We start from the raw sequence: 22,576 nt of genomic DNA, 5'->3' as shown, positions 1-22,576 counted from the left end.
GGTTAAAAACCCATATTAAAAAACCCACACTAGCATTAGCACAGATCCCTGCATTGCCCATGATTAGATAATCACATTCTTTACATGCCATTAGCATGCATTCACGCAGAAAATATGTGGGTCAGTAAGCGCACTTGTACACATGTTTTTCCCATGCAAAAAACCCTTATTACATCCCCATATAGGCTTTTGCATGATAAAACACACATACAAGTGCACGTACATGCATATAGAAACCCACAACAGCTTCAGTGCACCTTATTATATAGGCCCCATTGCTCTATCATAATTCAGCACATCTGCTTGTTGCTATTTGGATTTTGTCTCCCAGTTTCTGTCTGATCTTGACTAACAGTTGTCATGGGTTCAGCATATAAGCATTTTTTGAGTACAAACATCTGCATAGCCTTTAGAAACTATGATAGAAGCTCTATAAGTAGAGACATCTAGAGAAGTCCCTCTAATAATAACAGTATTTGCAGCAGGTGTCACAGACATCTTCCTTCTCTGCGGCCTTTCTTTTACCTGGCAGTTCTTTTGCTAACTGAGGTTGGCTAAATGTGGCCAGCAATTAGACAAACCCCCATCAGGGGGAGGCCCTGGATGGAGGTCTGCTGCAAGACTCACCGGCTGCTGCTGCAACTGTAGGACCTGAACTGGAGCAACATGGTCATCTGTGCACTAAGGGGTCGATTTGAAAAGGAACGCGCTAATTTTATAACATGTGCGCACATGCTCACCAGATTTTAAAATCTGCATGTGCATGTGCTAGTGGTGCGCTCGGTGGGGCGGGGGGGGGGGGGGGAGGGGCACATTTTCAGAAAAAATGCAGACTGACGGAATAAGTCCTCCCCGAGATCCCTCCCAGTCCATGCCGATTAAGGAGCGGACTGGAAGGGAACTTTCCTACCCCCCCCCCCCCCCCGTGCCTTCTCTTTCCCTCTCCACCTTGACCCGTAACCTCTGGATTTACGCACGTAACCTTTTTAAAATCCGGCCCATATTGGGACCTTTGCTGTTTTGGTAGTTTCTGCTGGCCATTTTTATTGTAATTACATGCATTTGCCTAACACTGAATTCTTGGAGGAAGGAGAGAGTCAGATGATAAAGTGAAGATTTTAAAATGAGATTGCTTTTCTTGGAGATAATTAGCATATATTTCAATGAATATTTATTTGAATGATTTGCACTGATCTTTTAATACAAAATCATAAGATTTGTAATGTTTTGAACATGTTCAATAAAAGCTTTAATAAAATCCCTACTTATACCCACTTTGCACATTTGCATATAGATTATTATGCTCCTGCACATCAGTAATGCTTACACCAACAAGAAATGATCCCATATATTTTTATACCGAAATAAAACTTTTACTGGAAAAAAAAACCCTCTTAATTTAGATGCCTCTCTGAAGGATGAAAATAGTGAACATGAGATTTTGATCAGAACTAAGCACTTTAGTGCTCTCCTTTTAATTTGTTTTGACTCAGAGCCCCCTTTTCCTAGTCACTTGATTGGCTGATATGATATCCATCTATTGGTTGCATTTAAATATTCCTCTTGTAATACAGTGTTAGCCTCCTTTTCAGTTCCTTTTGAGCTAAGAAGTCATGGGAGGAAAGCACTCGGGGTAAATATATTTGGCGTTTGTGTGGTGGTTGTTTAACGCTGACAACGTTTGCTTTTTTTGGCACATTTTCATGGATTAAATGGTTCCTCATGTTCTAGCCGGAGCCTGGCCATGTATGAGATGCAGGGTACTCCTGGCCATGCCACGTTTAAAATCGTTCCACGAGTGGTTCAGCAGTATCTGTTAGGGATGTGAATCGGGCTTTGGATGATTGAAAATATCGTACAATATTTTCAAAATCGTCAGAAATCGGGTGCTCCCCAAAACGATAGGAAAACCCCACGAAATTGTCCGTGGGAGTTCTCTTATTGTTTTGGGGGAGGGTGGGAAAAACGGCACACAAAAATAACCCCTAAACCCACCCTGACACTTTAAAACTAATCCCTTAGCTTCCCCCACCCTCCCGACCCCCCAAAAAACCTTTTACAGGTACTGGTGGTCCAGTGGGGGTCCAGGGAGCGACTCCCGCTCCCGAGCCGTCGGCTGCCACTAATCAAAATGGCGCCGATGGCCCTTTGCCCTTACCACGTGACAGGGTATCCGTGCCGTTGGCTGGCCCCTGTCACATGGAGGGAGCACTGGATGGCCGGCGCCATCTTTAAAAATTTGTTTCAGGGTTAGTGCGCACCAACTCCCGTTAGTACGCGCCAAGGGGAGTTAGCACGCACTAAACTGAAATTCGGGCTTCCCTGAATTTTAAAGGCCCGAACCATGGGAAAAATGAGATTTCCTGTGGCGGGCCAAAAACAAAGCCTGAACCGTTCGGGCTTTGCACATCCCTATTTTTGTTTTAAAGAGAGGGATGGTAACTTTTAAACTGGTGCATGCATGCACATGTGCGCACATTGGTCGGCCTGCACCCAGGGACACGGCCATTTTATTACATACGCATGTACATATGCATATGTTATAAAAAAGTCTGCCCAGGTACACATGTGCGCGCAATTTTCAATAGACTCTCACCTATTCGCACAAATGCCACTTCTGTCACGTAAGTGGGGGGATTTTAATAGACACAAACCCATGCCATAACCAATTTTCCCAGTTCACCCAGATAAGGAATAGATCTCCTAAGCCGCAGAGATTAATAGCCTCCCTTCTTCTCTGTAAGTCCAAACTCTTAACCCCCCACCCCAATCTAGTTATCTTTATTTTATTATTTACACGACCTCCATAGCAAAAGTAAAGTTACACGTCAGGGGACCCCAGTGCATGCCTGTGTATGTAAGTATTTACACACTAATTTGAAGATGAAATCCAGGAATGCCCATGCCCCACCACTTTTTCAGAACTTTTCAATTGTGTGTGCAGCGCACTCAGGCACCTTTTAAAATCCACTTGGTGCACGTCGGCCTGACTTGTACGAGTACCTCTCAGTTTTGGTGCATACCAGGATTTTAAAATTCACATTTAAATGAAATGAAATGTAAAATTTCTTGCTTTGTTTCCAATAAATATGTATCCCTTCTAATCCACTGCCATTTCATTTTTAGGCATTCTTTACAGTAAGTATTAAAGGAATGCCTTATGCTCTTGACTGGTTGTCTGTCTGTGTGGTTTTTCATCTATTCAAGCTCAGAAGCTTACATATGTAATTTCCCTGGCAATGGAAAATTATGTGTGTAACAGTAAAGTCATCTGTGTAAGTTTAGAAACAGATGGACAACAGGAGGATGAGCCAAGGAGAGGACCAATTTGGCTCACAGCATTCCCAGCAGCAGGACAAGACAAAGAAAAACTGACAGCCTGGGCATCAAACTGGATCTACAAGCCAGTTCCATCTCACTTTTCCTTTTTAAAAAATGTCCACCAATTTTCTGAGAATATCTTACAGGGAGTGTGAGACCTATTTTTACAGTAATGGCACTTAAAGGCTTTTTTGTAGATTTAAAAACGCTACATGTGGCCAAGCCAGAGATATGCACGTGACTTGAAGCTCTCGAGCCACACAGATTTTAATAGGCCTGTGGCCACGCGTGTATCTCCTGGTATGCGCATTACAAAGAGTTTGAGCAAAAGGGGTAGGATGTGGGTGGCTGTGAGCAGGGTCTGGGTGGGGCATGGGTGGACCTGACAGCGCCATGAAGTCAGTATCGTGCACAAGCACGCGCCGGGATCCCACCACCACGTAACTTGGTTCTGCTATGGACTTCGAGTAAGTACTGAAATAAAAAAAATGAGGGTAGTCACTGGGATTTTAGGGGTCAGGGCTAGTAGGGTAAAAGGGAGGAACATTAGGTAGGGGTATAGGAAGTCTGCTCCTTTTCTGGAGTGAACTGGGCGGAAACTGAGAAATAGGCCTAACGCATCACCACGCATTCTGGCTAAAATTCCACCAACTTATGCATGCAAGATGGTATTCATGTGCACATGCGTTCATCTATATAAAATCATATGCATATGTATGCACGGTTAGCTGATTTTATAACATGTACGCATAAACACGCGCATGTTATAAAATTGGCGCATCCATGTGCTCGCGCTGGCAATTGAACGCACATGTGCTCAGGCATGCGGATATTAAAATTCACCTCTTTGTTTTGTTAAGGAAATAAGTCCAAACTGTTCATTTCCAGACACTCTGGATTTCAGCTTCTCCTCCAAACCTCTGTATAAACAGCTATGGAATAATTAGCAGCCAGCTACTAATTTTTCAAATCGCTCTCCTCTTTTACAGGAGAAATTAGAGATATTTATCAATGTTCATTTAAGGGTAGTTCCCTACACTAGGAATCTTTCTGTTTCTCCAGAGTAGAGAGAAGTAATTTGTGTCAAATATGTCCAAACTATTCTCTGCCTTTAATTGTACAAAATTAATTGAACAGTTCACATTTTTTTTATGTTCCTTTTTCAAGTTTACTGTTACATTTCCTCCTTTACCTTAACTTTTCTCAGAGGATTAGCAAAACTATGTTTCCAAAGTCATTCTTATTCAAACAACACACACACACACACACACACACACACACACACACATACACATTCAATCTAGACCTTTGTGTCTCTGCCACTGTTCCCCTTTCAAAGTTAATTTTTGTGGTATTTGTAACTAATTTTTCCAATTCACAGGATAAAGCAGTGCTCATGTGCTGTCTCCTTCTCTCACTGATTGCCTATTTCTAACTAAAACAACTTTAAAATAAAAACTTCATGAGATATTCTTAGGCATGAGGATATGATAAAAAGAGTCCCTATATTTAAGTTTTCACATTAACTTAAAATAGAGCCCTTCAAGTTCTTCCATTATTTTTCCTACGGAAGTCACAAAGGGTCAATTTTAATTTCTTGGGAAGAATAGAAAACATTCTCAAAATCCCCCTATTTATTTATTTATTTAAATTCTTTTGATATACCGATGCTCAAGACCAGGTCTTATCGTACCGGTTTACAAAAAACTAGGGGGTAAACCAGTAAACATAGAAAGCAAAAGTTACATTACAACAGGGAATGTAGAACAAGGCCCTAGTAGCTGGTTTCTGTGCTCATCTGTTGTCCCTTTGCCTTATTTCACTGCAAACAGTTTTCATGAATGATCTCATAGCTCTGTTTGCACCAGAATGACTTTTTATAAAATATGTAAATCAGTCACAAGGGAAGAAATGTGGTGTGAAATCATCATGTTTCCTGAATTTGCTTCCCCCACCCCCTACTGGTGATTCAGCAGCTCCATGGACTGGATGTTACTTCCAGGTCTGTGGCTCTCCTGCGATGTCACCGGCATGCAAGCTCAGCAGCTTTAGCAGCAGCTATCCAGTCCCATTTGCAGCAGTTCTGGCAGGGGGGGCTATCTTCGACTGATCCTTCTGCTAGTGGGAGGCTTGGTCTGCTTCTCCTCCTATCACCTCTGCCTTCCGTATGCTCTCAATGCAGCAGCTTTTTACTGCCTTTCAGGTCTGCTTCTGCTGTTCCAATGTTCTTCTGCTGTTTACATTAGCATGCCAACTTTTCTTCTTCACTATTGCTGGTCCCTCTTGGCAGCAACAAATTTAAAAAAAAAAAAAAAAGAGGCTCTCTTCAGCAGCACAACCCTACTCCTGCTACCCTGACTGCTACCACTTTTATTTGGGTTTTATTGGCCTCTCCATGGAAGCCAATACCAGACTCCTCATAAGTATAGGCATGCTCATGAATCATGTCAGGCATCTGCCAGCCCAACTCATGGCACCAACAAAGCACCAAGAATCAGCACTATTCAGGGAGATCCCAGGTGCCATTATAGAAATATAGAAACATTATATCAGAAAATGTCCATACAGCATCTAATCTGCTCATCTCTTTAAGATTGAAAAACCTAAATATGTACACCCTGGAGGCGAGGAGGAGCAGGGGTAATATGATACAGACTTTCAGATACTTGAAAGGTTTTAATGATCCATGGTCAACAACAAACCTTTTACGAAGAAAAAAAATCAGAAGAACAAGGGGTCACGATTTGAAGCTCCAGGGAGGAAGACTCAGAACCAATGTCAGGAAGTATTTCTTCATGGAGAGGGTAGTGGATGCCTGGAATGCCCTTCCGGAGGAAGTGGTGAAGTCTAAAACTGTGAAGGATTTCAAAGGGGAATGGGATAAACACTGTGGATCCATAAAGGCTAGAGGATGGGAATGAAGAGTAGAGCCATGGGGGGTGGCTTGCTGGAATGTTGGCTACTACCTGGTGATTACTACCCTTATGCAAAAAGGCTTTGCACGGTTAATACAACCCCAACATTGCTCTCTGCTTCAATGGCAAGGGGAAATGTGGAAAAGAGATTAGCATTCAGATAACAACCAAAATGGACTGAACTTCACAATCTGGGTAAACAAAAAAGCATGGGGATAGCTTGCTTACCACAGTGGTTACTACCCTAAACCAATTAAGCCTGATACATCACTTTGAATGCATATACAGCATTGCTCTCTGCTTCTATGGCAGGGGAAATGTAGAAAAGAGGATTTGCATTCAGATAACGACCAACAAGGACTGAATTCATAATCTGGGTAAACAAATAAGTCTGGGAGATAGTTTGCTTATTATGGTGGTTACTACCTAAACCAATTAAGCCTGATACATCACTTAGAATGCATATACAGTGTTGCTCTCTGCTTCTACAGCAGGGGGAAATGTGGAAAACAGGATTTACATTCAGACAACAACCAACAAGGACTGAACTTCACAATCTGGGTAAACAAATAAGCGTGGGAGATAGTTTGCTTATTGCGGCGGTTAATACCCTAAACCAATTAAGCCTGATACATCACTTTAAAAGCATATACAGCATTGTTCTCTGCTTCAATGGTAGGGGGAAATGTGGAAAACAGGATTTATATTCAGACAACATCCAACAAGGCATCGATCTGTGCAGTCTGGGTAAACAAGCATCGGGGTAATATGCTTGATGTGGCGGTTATTAGGGATGTGCAGAAGGAAAATTTTGTTTCGATTCGTTTTTCATTTCGCAGAGACCCAAATTCGTTGCATTAGTTTCATAGGGGGAAAAATAATTTGTTGATTAGTTTTATTTGCTTCCCGTTTGCCATTAAAATCAATGGGGGAAGTATTTGCATCCTAATTTTGGCTGCAGAATTTGGGTTTTCTTATCATTTCTGATGAAACTTCTGGGGATCAATCATCAGAATGAGAAAAGAGCTCCAAGGTACTTATACTGTGGCAAAGTTGCACCAAAGTGGCATGAATAGCCTAAGGCACTGTAAAGGGGCAAAGGGGTACCAGGAGTGGAAAGAGTGCATTAACAGAGGTGAAAAGCAGCAGCGAGAGTGTCAAAAACACACCACAGCTTCAAAAGAGAGCACCAATAACAGTTGCATGAACCCTCGAAGGCAGCAGGACAGGCAAAATGGCAAATCAAGTGGCATCAACATCCTACAGCACAATGAAGGAGGAACATATCAATCAGAAAGGGTGTCAGAAAAAGCCACAAGGCGCTGATAAAGGGACAAAACAGCAGAAAGACTAGCACCAACACGCTGAGGAACCATGATAGTGGCAAAAACACCACAAGGAGTAGAGTGAATCATCTGGTGTATGGCAGCAAGGCAGAGTGGCAGAAAGTTGATAGGGGCAAGACAGGCTGGCAGAGCGGAGATAGTCAGGTCCCTGTGGTTTTGATAGGGGCAAGACAGGCTGGCCCCTGGGAGAGTTCCCTTTCCTTTGTGCAGGAAAGGGCTCCCTAGAATGGGTTCACCCCTAGAGTGAGGTGGTTCCGTTGGCATCTAGTGAGCTCTCGCTGGTCTTTTAAAATCTGGTGGACATAGCAGATATACAAATGAGAATTTTGAAGGCCGAGGCGGAGGAGGTTTCCATGTGAAAAGCAGTTCAACATGGGTCAATGGGTACTAAGAGATAGGCTGGCTACACACGGGGAGAGTTTCCTTTCCTTTGCGCAGGAAAGGGCTGCCTTGAATGGGTTGGGCCCTAGAGTGGAGCAGAGCCTTCAAAGTGTGGCGAGTTGACATAGAGGAGATCAAAATTTGTTTTAATTAAGGTAAAAAAAGAAAATCCATTCATATGTGCATTGATGTGAATTGTATTGTAGTTAGCTATGATTATTTAGGAGCCTTGTAATGGAGTTTCATTATTATTTTGCCTGTATAATGGTACAAATTGTTAGGATTTAAGCATGTGCAAACAGATCATGACTTTCTGAGCAAGACGGAGGAAGTTCTCTGCTCTGCCCTGAATCTAAAAGCAAATTGTTTATTTTAATTAAGGATCCATGCTGTGAAGGATTAGTAGTTTGAAATGCCAGAGACTGAGGGTTCCCTTTGCAATGAGGGTTCAGCCGGTAGGACCAAAAGAAGCACTGATGTCATCTCCTGCCCAAATCTACAATATCAAACTATGTTGACTTTGTACCCTACACAGTGCCTCTGTAAACTATGGAAACACAGAGGATGAACTAGAGTGCAACTACCACCAGTTTTCTATAGTACTAGAAACATTAATGTTGGCACCTAAGAAAGATTTAGGGAAAATGGCCCATATTATGAAGGCCATGAAAACTATTGAGCATATGAAATATGCAAGCTCCAAACAAACATCTTAAGTCAGCTTTTTATGTTCTTACATTCCAAATGTTACAAAACAGGAAAAAGAATATTCTGTAAAGAAATGATGCACAAATACATGAAACTGAAATTAGAAATACTAGAACTAAACTCAGACAGGCACAGCATTTGAGGTCACGCCCTTGCAGTGACATAAGGGCTGGACAGTGGACAGACAGGCACAGCATTTGAGGTCAGGCCCTTGTAGTGTCATAAGGGCTGGACAGTGGGCAGACAGGCACAGCATTTGAGGTCAGGCCCTTGTAGTGATGTAAGGGCTGGACAGACAGGCACAGCATTTGAGGTCAGGCCCTTGTAGTGTTGTAAGGGCTGGACAGTGCATAGACAGGCATAGCGGTTGAGGTCAGGCCTTTGCAGTGACGTAAGGGCTGGACAGACAGGCACAGCATTTGAGATCAGGCCCTTGTAATGTCATAAGGACTGGACGGGCAGGCACAGTGATTGAGGTCAGGCCCTTGTATTGACATAAGGGCTGGACAGGCAGGTACAGCGGTTGAGATCAGGTACATATGCTGATATTATCTGGAGCATATGAGGCAGGTGGAGCTGCTGCAAGGCTTTAAATTGCTTTTATTCATCTTGCCATTCACAGGGAAAATTAGGAAACCCAAGCAAAGGCATGTTTATTTTCAAAAACACTTGCATTTCCATCAACTCTGGTGCTAGCCTGGAGAGATGAGGGCTCATGATATCACCTGTCATTGAAAATACACATTCACTGGGCACACTGTTTGGTGGACATGACATTTATCGCTGAGCTACTTTGGCTAGGTTTGGCCAGACAGTGGACTTGTGTGCCAACATGCCATAGGATCTGTCTGCATGTCCTCTGTGAGATACCATGTCACTGACATTTGTGCTGGTGTCTCCTTTGCTTGGGTGGGTTGAGAGTCCTTCTTGCCAGCTGCTTTCACTCTAGCCCGTTTCAGAACAGATGCTTTTTTAGGGGCAACATGGCTTTGGCGTACTGAAGTGGAGGAGGAAGTACTAGCTGTCACTGACAGAGTGCTGCTCCTGCTTGGGCTAGCACTACTCTCTGAAGTGCCCACTGTTTCTTCCTCTGCTTCATGCCTAATCTGTCTCTGCCTATGGTGTTCCTGTTCATGGATTTTTATTAACAGCAGGTCCTTCACCAATGTGAGACAATCGGACTGTAGGGCGAGTTTCCATTTCACACATATGTTTTATTCATGGGGGATCGCCATGCGTTTTGTGAACCCACGAATCAAATGAACAGGGACCTATGCATTGTGGATTGCACATTCATTGAATACGAATGCACATCCCTAGCAGTTACTACCCTTAACAATAAGCCTTATGCTCACCTTTGATGCAACTCCAATATTACTATCTGCATCAATGATAGGGGATGGCAGGAAATTTGAATCAAACAGATACCAAGAAGGGCCCTGAACTTGGTGGTTGATGAAACAGATAAGTATGGGAAAATAAGTGTGGAAGCTTGCTGGGCAGACTAGATGGGCTGATTGGTCTTTTTCTGCCGTGATTTCTATTTTTCTATGTATATTCCCTCAGAGATCCTCTGTGCTTGTACCAGGCTTTCTTGAATTCAGTTATCTTCACCACCTCCACTGGGAGGCCATTCCATGCATCCACCACTGTCTCTGTAAAGACATTTTTCCTTAAATTACTCCTGAGTCTATTTCCTTTCTCTCTCATTCCATGACTCCTCATTCCAGAGCCTTCTTTTCATTGAAATCAGCCCACCTCTAGTGCATTTATACCTTTGAGGAATTTAAATGTCTCTGTCATATCTCCTCTATCTCGCCCTTCCTCTAGGATATGCATGATTAAATCTTTTAAGTCTGTCCCTCTATGTAGTTACACTGACCATTTTAGTAGCCAGGTTTTAGACCAATTCCATTTGTTTTTCTTCCTTTTGAAGGTGTCATCTCCAGAATTGTTTGTTTCTGTTCAGAGCACCCACCTTGTATAGACTGTGTGTTATTTTTTTTTAAGGTAACCTCTGCCCAGTTGACCTTACAAGAAAGCCTGTCCCCAGTCCATGGGACCTAGTATTTCACCACCCTGTCAGAGCAAATTTCGTGCTCTCTGGGCATGGGGAGGTGATCCCAGTCTAGGAGGAGTCAGTGCTGATTTACCTTAATTTGAAAATAAACAGATTTAAAAAAAACCATGTATTTCATTCTTTATTTCTTTTTTAATTCTTTAAAGAAGAAAATAAGATAAAACTTTGTTGTTTCATCTACACATGTAAAAGACAAATAATGAAATAAGACAAAGTAAGAGCACACTAAACTGCTCCAGATAACCATAGTCCTCAATTTGGGAATGTAAAAAAGTGAAAAAGAAGTGTGAAACAAACAAAAAAAAAGAAGACATTCTGAAAAAAATATTTTCAAAGATTTACAATAATGATATTAAAAAAGGAATGTCCAGTATGTACATAAAAACTAGTCTGGTTACAGAATGAAAGAGTCTACTTTCATCCTCCCCTTTCCGTCTTGTTCTCCAAGCCACCTTGTTCTCCTTTTTAATCCTTCTCCGAGTTTCTTTCTCTCTCTCATCGTAGGTTTCTTTTAACTTTTAGCGTTCTCTGAGGTTCTCCATTTCTCCTACCTCGTAGGTTTATATGCTCTCTGCTCTCTTCCTGATTCCCCCCATCTTCCTGAACCCCCATCTTTCTCCCCCTGCAAGCCATCGTAATCTCCAGAAAGTTGACTTGTGGAACTTGTCATCTAATCAACGGTTGAATTTGTTATTAATTTCAGTTTGAGATCTATACTTTCATTGCCTTTCTTTGGTTATTGTTATCCAGTTTTCCCTGAATCCCTTGTTAAAATGTATTTTCTACGCCTTTTGTTAATATGTGAACCGGCATGATGTTTTCTCACTAATGCTGGTATATAAAAAATGTTAAATAAATAAATAAATAAATAGATAAATATAGAGAGCTACTTAAACCCCCTGTGAGATGTGCCTCCAGTGGGCAGGCAGGGTGCTGGTATAACAAAGTTTGTTATAGAGGAAAAGTTTTAATTTTCAGTTTTTTCAGTTTGAAATAGTCTGAATTTTTGCAGGTCCATGGCTGCGCTGGTGCAAAAGTGCATGTGTATTTTGCAGCTGTTTTACTGCAAGGGACTTTTCTAAGATTTTTGTGCTAGACAGGGCATCTCCACAGCCTTCTTAAAATGTAGATAATGATTAAATATATTCTCCCAACCTGGCAAACATTTTGCCAGAAATGTTTCTCAAGCAGGGTTGAATTAAGCCCTTAATGTGGCTGTGGATTGAAATAAACCACTTAGGCAGATAAAGATACTGTGTGAATAATTTACAGAACAAGTGGGGATTTTCCATATGCACAGAATGATGAAAAGTCATTTTTTTTTAATAAGGCCTTTTCTTTCTTCATTATAATTACTTTTTCATCAGATTAATGAATTTCACTGAAATTACCAAGACTTCAAAAATAGAACCACTCTGTACTGGTATGAAATGAACTTTAAGGATGAAGCAGAATATGCCATAAAATGAAATTAAAATTCATTATTAACAAAAAAATTAATAAATATTGATTACATTAAAACATCCATCTGAATACCTTAACACATTTCCAGTTTTTAATGTAAATGTTAACACCATATTCTTAAAAAGCCAAATCTTACTTTTCTTTTCAAACCTTTTAATTGTTTTACCATATTTATAATGGGTCAGATTTTCAAAGGGTTAAGCATATAACTTACGCATGTAACCCTGAAAAACTGTTCCTGCACGCGCTGAGCCTATTTTGCATAGGCTTGGCGGCGCGCGCAAGCCCCAGGACGCGCGTATGTCCCGGGGCTTTGAAAAAGGGGCGGGAGCATGGCGCCGGTCTGGAGGTGGTCTGGGGGCAGTCCGGGGCGGGGCCGAGGCTTCTGCCACAGCGGCTGTGCCAGGGGATGGTGCGCCAGCAGTCAGTTGGCGTGAGCAAGAGGCAGGCGTAAATAATTGAAATAAGGTGGGGGGGATTTAGGTAGGGCTGGGGGGTGGGTTAGATAGGGGAAGGGAGGGGAAGGTGGGGGCGGAGCAGAAGAAAAGTTCCCTCCGAGGCCGCTCCGAAATCGGAACGGCCTCGGAGGGAACGGGGAAAGCCATTGGGGCTCCCCTAGGGCTCGGCACACGCAAGGTGCACAAGTGTGCACCCCCTTGCACGCGATGACCCCGGATTTTATAACATGCGCATGGCAGCGCGCGCATGTTATAAAATCAGGTGTACATTTGTGCACGCCGGGTAGCGTGCACAAATGTACACTGCCTGTGCCAATTTGAAAATCTGCCCCAATGCCCTTTATAAACATATATCTTGCTAATATTCTTATTATACAACAGTCTTTGAGCATATCAAGATAGCCTGCTGTAATCATGAATATCATAATATAATAATACTTTGTGAACATCATGGAGAAAAATTATTTGATAATATCAATGACATTTTTTCAACTTTTTTAAGGAAAGGCAATAACAGTTTTTATATATGGGTTTGATTAATCCCAAATTGTTTGAGGAGGGATGGGGAGAGCATATCAGCAGGGTAACTATCATAAAAATATCTAAGATGTTAACTTTCGAACTGGCACACAGTTGCTCCGATATGTGTCCATTTTATAACTTGAACACATATATGCATGCATGCTATAAAATAGCCTAACCATGCACATTCGTGCCCAATTTTAAGCTGTGTGCACCTATGCTTATAAATCCCACTTCTACGGTCTACTACATTAGTCGGGGAATTTAAAAAGGGGTGTGTCTCCATACCATTGTCATTTTTACCAGTTCATATACCAATTGCCCAGTTAACAGATATGTCCTCCAAAGCCCCCTGATTTAACAGCCTGCACTCCACCCAGTTGCCCCAGACCCTTAAATCCCTAAGAAATGGCATTTTCTTTTCATATTTAAATTTACACCTTCTCCATAGCAGAAAGAAACTTATGCGGCAAGGGCTCTGGGCATGCACGCAGGTGCGTAAGTATTTACTTGCATAGGTCTCTGATTGGTTTTAAGTGTGCAGCCTGCTAACTTCATAGTATGCCCCTAGTCCTTCTATTACCTGAAAGAATAAATAACAGATTCACATTTACCTATTCTAATCCTCTCATTATTTTATCATGTCCCCTCGGCCATCTCTTCTCCAAGTTGAACAGCCCTAAACTCTTTAGCATTTCCTCATAGATGAGCATTCATTCATCTCTTTTATCATTTTGGTTGCCTTTCTCTGTACCTTTTTTAATACAACATTTTGAGATGTTGCAACTAGAATTGCACACAATACTCAAATTGTGGTCTCACCATGGAGTGACACAGAGACATTATGACATTCACTGTTTTATTCATTATTTTTCTGATAATTATTAACATTCGGACCGATACAGTTCAGTGCACTCTGACAGAACGCACTGTTAACCCACCATTGGACGCGCATTTTCCCTTACCCCTTATTCAGTAAGAGGCTGAAAATACGCGTCCAATCCCCCGAACCTAATAGCTCCCGCAACATGCAAATGCATGTTGATGGCCCTATTAGGTATTCCCGCGCAATTCAGAAAACAAAATGTGCAGCCAAGCCACACATTTTGCTTTCAGAAATTAGCACCTACCCAAAGGTAGGTGCTAATTTCTTCGGGCACCGGGAAAGTGCACAGAAAAGCAGTAAAAACTGCTTTTCTGTGCACCCTCCGACTTAATATCATGGTGATATTAAGTCAGAGGTCCAGAAACTTTCCAAAAGTAAAAAAATAAAAAAATTGAAGTCGGCCCGCAGCTGTCGGGTTGAAAACCAGATGCTCAATTTTGCTGGCGTCTGGTTTCCGAGCCCGTGACTGTCAGCGGGCTCGAGAACCAATGCCAGCAAAATTGAGCATCGGCTGTCAAACTTGCTGACAGCCGCTGCTCCGGTCCAAAAGGAGGCGCTAGGGATGTGCTAGTGTCCCTAGCACCTCCTTTTACCTGGTTTTACTGCCGGGCCGAATTAGCATACTGAATCGCGTGCACAGGAGAGTGGCCTGTGCGCACGCCGGGAGAGGGGGCGTTCGACCGCTCTCCCGTGGACTTTACTGAATCGGCCCAATTGTGTTTGGTTTTTTTACTGCTATATTACACTGCACCAATGATTTCCATGTATTGTCCACTGATGCCCACGTCATATTCCATGGTGGTAACTCTTAATATAGAACCTATAATCATGTAAATACAATATGGGTTATTATTCCTTATATATATCTGTTATTTGGATGCCCAATCTTCTAGTCTTGCACAGTTCTCCAACAATTTACCACAATCTGCTTGTGATTTAACAACTCTGAATAATTTTGTGTCATCTGTAAACTTGATCACCTCTTTCATCATTCTCCTTTCCAGATCATTTATACATTTATTAAAAAGCACAGTTCAAGTACATTTCATTGATGCACATCACTATTTACTTTTCACATCTGAGAAAACAGACCATTTAATCCTACTATCTGCTTCCTATCTTTTAACCAGCTTGCAATCCATGAAAGTACATTGTCTCCTATCCCTTGACTTTTTAATTTTCTTAGGAATCTCTCATGGGGGATTTTGTCAAATGTCTTCTGAAAATCCAAATAAACTATATGTACTGGCTCACCTTTATCCACATGTTTATTAACTCCATATAAAAAAATGTAGCAGATCTGTGAGGCAAGACTTTCCTTGGGAAACCCATGCTGGCTGTATCCCATTAAACCATGTCTATCTATATGTTCTGTGATTTTGTTCTTTAGAATAGTGTCCATGATTTTTCCCGACACTGAAGCCAGGCTCATCAGTCTAAAGTTTACTGAATAACTCCTGGAGCCTTTTTAAAATATCAGGGTTACATTGCCTACCTCGGTGCTGCCTTGGAGTCCTCTGGGGTCGTGCCGAGGCCTAAGAGTACACTATCTCCACAAGTTGGGACTGCTCTCCCAGTGCTCACTAACAGAATGCAAGGACTTCCAAGGCCTCCTGAATCATAACACTCTATTGTCTACCCACTAAGAAGATACAATTCAAAGTACTCTATATTGGATGCAAATACAGAACCAAACAGCACCAACATAATCATCTCATCTCCTGCCCGCATACACAATATGGATGGAATTCTGGAACTCCCTTCAGGCACTTTCACCACCTCTTCACTAACTTTATCAAGGTTAGCCTGCATTCAGCTTCATGCATTCAGCTGCTTCACATCCATCTTATGGAACAATATCCCACAATACTAATGCAAGGAAACCTGTTACTCTTTCTTTTGAAAAAGAATGAAAATCTAGCTATCCAGCCAAGCCTTCTCCTGAACTCTGCATTTCCACCCATCTTACTTTTAGTATCTTCTCTTAACTATGAAAATAGAATTCCATTTTTTTGTGCTGTGTTTATCTTAATTCTAGGTATTCTCCATATGCAGTGAAATCAGTGGCTACCATGTATTGCTACCTTTACAGTTTTGCATTGTTCAATTTCCAGTTTTATTTTCTAATGTTTGCTTCTCCATCCCTCACATATGTACTCCAATTCACATACTTTTTGTAATCTGCTTTGTGTCTTTCCCAGGAAAAGGTAGAAAATCAAATAGAAATATTTATGTAGTCCCCATCCCAGTCAGCTCTTGGCATGGGAGCATATAAGGAGGTAACTTACCATACCGAGGGTTTCCACACACTGAGGGCCAGATTTTAAAAGGATTATACATGTAAACCGGCCTTACGCATGCCGGACCTATTTAAAAAGGCCCGGCAATGTGCCTAAAGCCCCAGGATGCGTTTAAATCCTGGGGCTTTACAAAAGGGGCAGGGCCATCTGCCTCTGAGAGAGCGGCTATTGCCACTGTGTCGGAGGATCGCATGTCGGCAGCCTGCCGGTGTGCGCAAAAGGTAAGACAAAGGACAGGGTGGGGGTTAGAGTAGGGCTGGGGGGGGGAAAGGTTAGGGGAAGGGGTGGGAAGGTCAGGTTAGGGGGAAGGGAACGGTGGAAAGCAGCGTGGCTCGGTGCGTGCAAGGTGCATAATTGTGCACCCCCTTGCCTGCGCCAACCCCCGATTTTATAACATGCGCGTGCCTGCACGCTCATGTTATAAAATTGAGAGTACATGTGTGTGCGCTGGATAGTGCACGCACATGTAGGCTGCCTGCGCTTCTTTTAAAATCTACCCATGAGTGGGGGGAAGAAATAGTCCTTCAAAGCCCTTAGCTATTTCTCCACAGTGGGGCTCTTCGGCTCACTACCCAATCACTCCAAAAGATCATGAAGCTAACACTTAAATTGTTGTCCAAAATTAAAGTATCTACTAGTGATGGTAAATAGGTAACAAAAAGTATGCTGAGGTCCATATTCAGTCACTGTCCAGTTAGCAAAGTTATCCATATAAACTTATCATCTAGCTTTGAAGGAATATTCAACAGTGTAGCCGTACTATTGAATATAGCCAGCTATCTTAAAGTTAACTTATTTGGCAAACACAACTCCTCCCCAAAAAGCCACTGGAATACCCCTAAGTTACTGGCTAAAATTTAGCTGGATAGTAAGTTATCCAGCTAAAATGTATCCAGATATGTGCCCAAATATTAATTTAGCCAGAAAACTAGTAACGTATCCTGCCAAATGTCCTTGAATTTGACCTCATTCAAAATAGCACTCAAAATAAATTGAATCTTTTTCAAAATTATTCACAGAAATCTAAAAAATAATCAACTCATAGGGAAAGCTACCCTTCTTCACTGGGCCCTCCCAGTATCTGGTTAATAGAGCAGACTATCTTCTTACAATAGTGTTTTCCTCTTAAATGATCTTCTAGCCGAAAACGCCTCCTTGGTAAATCTAAAAAAATGCACTCATATGATTTTTTTCCTCAAAATCAAGGCATTTTTTTTCTCTTCAGGAAATCTGTGGTAGGATGAATGAGGTATTTTTTCTATTTCCCAGGACTTCTCTGTCCAGTAAGGTCCCAGCACCTCTGATTTTGGCACAATCACCTTCTCTGGTCCAGACTGTCACACTTTTCAAAATTCCTCCTTGGTGGAATCTTTACCAGGCCTTCTCTGTAAAGTGAGACAAGCTCACTGCTGCCCCTTTGTGGAAAGGCAGTATGCAGGCCTCTAAAAACTGGACTCCTCCAAGTCTCCTTCTCAGATATGCTCCACTCTCTCTGTTGCACCACAAAGGGTCAGGAGATTTCTTCACTCAAATGACCCCTCCCAGTTGGGAGTGTCACTCCTCCACAAATATTCCTAATTACCATTACCTCCTAAGGGCAGAATCTGGTTGAGAATCCAGGCAGAGGTCAGTTCTAGGCAGCGTGCAGACATGGTTGGTAATCAGGCTGAGGTCAGTTCCAGGCAGCATGCAGACGTGATCGCTAATCAGGTAGAGGTAGGTTCCAGGCAGCGTGCAGATGTGGTCGTGAAAGCAAGCAGAAGGTCAGGGGCAGGCAGCGGTCAATCGTAGTCAGGAACAAGCTGAGGTCAGTACTGAGTAGACAGTCTGAGAGGTATTACCTGGGGAGATGAGGAGAAAGAAGGACACTGGAACAGAAGGATACTGGAACAAGGCTGGAACGAGACTGGAACACAGCCTGGAATACATAGGCAAACTAGAAATCACTAGGTGACCGACCCGATTGCCAAGGCAAGGAAGTGAGGGTAGGAACTTCCTGTTATAGTGTGATCAATCAGGGCACGCCGCAGAGCTGGGATCCACCCCGGCCCTTTAAGGTGCTGGGAGGTCCGCGCGCACATGCCTAGGGGCGAGGCTGACACCACGAAGGACGCCGAGCCCCGCCGTGAGACCTGGCTGGAGGACGAAGGCTCGCTGCGGGATGCCGAGGCCTAGCTGTGCTTGCCACCGCTGCAGGAGAGGATGACCCAGGACCCTTGGAGGAGCTGGAGAGTTGAGCAGGTCTGGGTGGGGGCCAAGCGCGGATGGGATGTGCAACAATTACTTGCAATGGTTTTCAATCGGAGCGGCCTCGGAGGGAAATTGCTTTCGCCCTCACCTCACCTTCCCCTCCCTTCCTCTATCTAACCCACCCCCCCGGCCCTATCTAGACCCCCCCTACCTTTGTCGGGGGATTTACGCACCAGCGGGCCTCTAGCGCGCCGAGACGGGACCTGGGGGCGGTTCCGGAGGGCGCGGCCACGTCCCCGGACCGCCCCGTGTCGAAACCACGCCCCGGGCCCGCCCCCGAAACGCCGAGTACCGCCCCCAAAATGCCGTGCCGATCCGACACGCCCCCCTCGAAAAACCCCGGGACTTACGCGAGTCCCGGGGCTCTGTGCGCGCCGGTAGGCCTATGGATTTACGCGAGCAGGGCTCTTAAAATCCGCCCCTTAGTGTTTTGCATGAAATTTTTTGTGAAATCACTTTTGTGAAACAAATTCTTTAGATGTAATCTTTGCAGGGGTAAACTTTCATGCATAATCCACTATGTGCAAAAACTGTATTGAAACTGACCAGTAATGAGCTGCTATGATGCAGCTCATTACTGGTCAGTAGTTTAGTGAAAAGGGATCTGAAAAAAAATGCTTTGGGCCTGTTTTTGCTAAAAGAAAATAAATAACAGAAACAAAAACTAAAGCTCAAGAGATAATTATTGTGGCCTGTTGGGGAAGAGACCCACATCGTATGGACCAAACAAGTTTAAAGGGGCCATGTGGACTTAAAAGGGTCATGAGAACTGCCTTCCCCCTGCACCATTCGAGTATGGTGTTCATTGAGAGACCCCCATCAAGACCCCAAACTCCTAGTAGAGGAAGTCACTGGGTTTCTTAAGCTTCACCCTGAAGTTCCATTCCTTGCCCTCCAAAAATAGTTAAAATGTCTCCCTCTCTTGACCCCTCAATCATACCTACTGCGTTTCTCTGAAAATAAGACAGGTCTTATATTTCTTTTTAGCTCCAAATAAAAGGTTAGGGCTTATTTTCAGGGGATGTCTTATTTTTTTTCCATGATTGGTGAATGAGGACAAGGCTAAGCTCCCCTCCTCTTTCATTCACCAATCAGATTCAATTTTCGGCCGAACCTTTTGGTTCGGCCTTCATTATTGGCCCACGGCGGGAAAACAAAATTTCCCACGGCGGGCCGATATAAGTCTTGCGGGGGGGGGGGGGGGGGGGGGCAAGTCTTGTGGTGTAACCGTGCATCCACCTATAACTAGGACTTATTTTTCAAGTAGGGATTATATTTCAAGCCCACTCCAAAAATCCTGAAAACTCAAGCTAGGGCTTATTTTCAGGGTAGGGTTTATTTTCAGGGAAACATGGTAGTACAAAGTTAGCAGATCTCACATACCACTTAGATATTTTAGGAGGTAATTTCATAATAGACTGCATAAGAAAGAGGTTGATTTTAAAAGCAACATGCGTGCATCCATGTGCGTGCAGTTCCCAGCATGCGTACATGGACATGCTGATTTTTCTAACATGCATGCGCTGATGCGTGTGCATGTTATAAAATCGGATGGCCGTGCGCAGGGGGGGAGGGGATTTTCATAAAATATGCACATCGACACACTCAGGCCTTCCCCAGTTCCTTCCCAGTAGGCTTCAATTAAGAAGCAGGCTGGGAGGGAACTTCCCTACCCCCATACCTTATCTTTCTCCCTCTTCTCCTCTCCCTCCCGCCCCCTAAACCTAAACTAATTATCCCTACATTTTTTATTTTAGTACTTTCTACTCCTTTGGAGCAGAAGTAATCTCTGCACGCCGGCCAACTGCCGGCGCATACTTCCCCAGGACAGCGTTGAATGGCACTGTCCAAGCTCGCCCGCCCCTTTTGAGAGGCCCGCCACTTCGGTGAGTACCGAGGTTTACGCGTGTGGCCGGACCTGTTGTAAAATGTGTATGCAAGGCCCGGCCACGCGTGTAAACCCCAAAATTTACACGCATAGGGGTAGGTTTTAAAAGCAGAGCGTGCAGCGCACCCACATGTATGCCCAATTTTATAACATGTGCACGCATGTTATAAAATTGGGGTCGGCGCATGCAAGGGGGTGCACAATTGTGCACCTTGCCCGCACCAAGCCCGCGCTGCCTTCCCCCATTCCATCCCAGGCCGCTCTGAAATTGGAGCGGCCTCGGAGGGAATCTCCCTACCCCCCCACCTCACCCTATCGCCCCTACCTTTTCCTTTTTCTGTCTTTTATTACAAAACTTACGGCAGCCCTGGGGCTTAAGTAAGTTGCACGTGCCAGCCGACTGCTGGCACACAATTCCAAGCACAGTGGCAAATGGCCACTGTGCCTGGAGCCTCTGACCCCGCCCCCACCCCTTTAGTAAAGCCCCAGGACTTACACGCATCCTGGCGCTTTACACACGTCGCCTGGCCTTTTGAAAATAGGCCCGGCGTGCATAACATTTTGAAAATCTGGCCCATAGATAATTTAAAATTTACTTGACAGTTGGCAAATACTTACAATGTGCTTTCATTTGAAATTACTATATCATTTTATGATGTTTTAAAATAAGAAATCATAGAAAAAAGACAAATTTCACGTTTTATTTTCTTTGTTTTTAATGCACTCTACTTTTGATTAGTGTGCACTATTTGCAAATAGTGCATGCTAGTCAGAAAGTGCACACTTTTTGCCAAAATTACCCCCCCCCCAAAAAAAAGAGAACCCCCCCCCAAAAAAGCCCCAGAAAAATGAAAATTGGACAAGAATTTCCCTATAATAAAACAAAATGAAATAAAACAAAATTTTGTGGCCCACACAACTCTAGCAAATACACATATAGATTCAGATTTACAGGGAGGATAACTTTAAAGCATGCAAGAATACTCCCCTATATGCATGTATAGATAAGCATGCATTCATACTCGTGTATTTTATATAATACTTTCAATCACATGTGCACGATATAAAATATGCATAAGTCTACCTTACAATATGCTTGCATGGTGAAAAGTAAGGGTGTGCATTCGTTTTCGCCGTATTGGCGATCCGCAACGTATATTGCCTATTCGTAGTATTCGTGGGGAAACGAAACGTATCGCGATTCCCCACGAATACACGAATCTTCGCCGAATTATACGGCCACCTAAATAAAAATTTAAAGAAACCCCCCACCCTCCTGAACCCCCCACCCTCCTGACCCCCCCCCCCCAAGACTTACCAAAACTCCCTGGTGGTCCAGTGGGGGGTCCGGGAACCATCCCCTGCACTCACACCCTCGGTGCCGGTTTCATCATGGCGCCGATAGCCTTTGTCACAGGGGCTACCGGTGCCATTGGTCAGCCCCTGTCACATGGCCATCGGCACCATCTTGTGCTCCTACCATGTGACAGGGGCTGACCAATGGCACCGGTAGCCCCTGTTACATAGTATGGGCAAAGGCTATTGGCGCCATTTTGAGTAGTGGTATCGGACGACCGGAGTGCAGGAGGTCCACTCCGAGACCCACAGTGACTTTTGGCCAGCTTGGGGGGACCTCCTGACCCCCACAAGACTTGCCAAAAGTCCAGCGAGGGTCTGGGAGTGACCTCCTGCATGCCAGCCATCCGATGCCAGTACTCAAAATGGCGCAGATCGCCTTTGCCCTCACTATGTCACAGGTACCGACGGTCGGCCCCTGTGACATAGTGAGGGCAAAGGCGATCGGCGCCATTTTGAATACTGGCAGCAGATTGCTTTTGCCCTCACTATATCACAGGTACCGACGGTCGGTACCTGTGACATAGTGAGGGCAAAGGCGATCGGCGCCATTTTGAGTACTGGCATTGGACGGACGGCGTGCAGGAGGTCGCTCCCAGACACCCGCTGGACTTTTGGCAAGTCTTGTGGGGGTCAGGAGGCCCCCCCAAGCTGGCCAAAAGTCCCTTTGGGTCTCGGAGCGACCTCCTGCACTCCAGTCG

This window comes from Rhinatrema bivittatum, chromosome 2 (assembly GCF_901001135.1).
Source record: "Rhinatrema bivittatum chromosome 2, aRhiBiv1.1, whole genome shotgun sequence".
NCBI classification, from domain to species: Eukaryota; Metazoa; Chordata; class Amphibia; order Gymnophiona; family Rhinatrematidae; genus Rhinatrema; species Rhinatrema bivittatum.
This window is presented reverse-complemented; position numbering follows the sequence as displayed.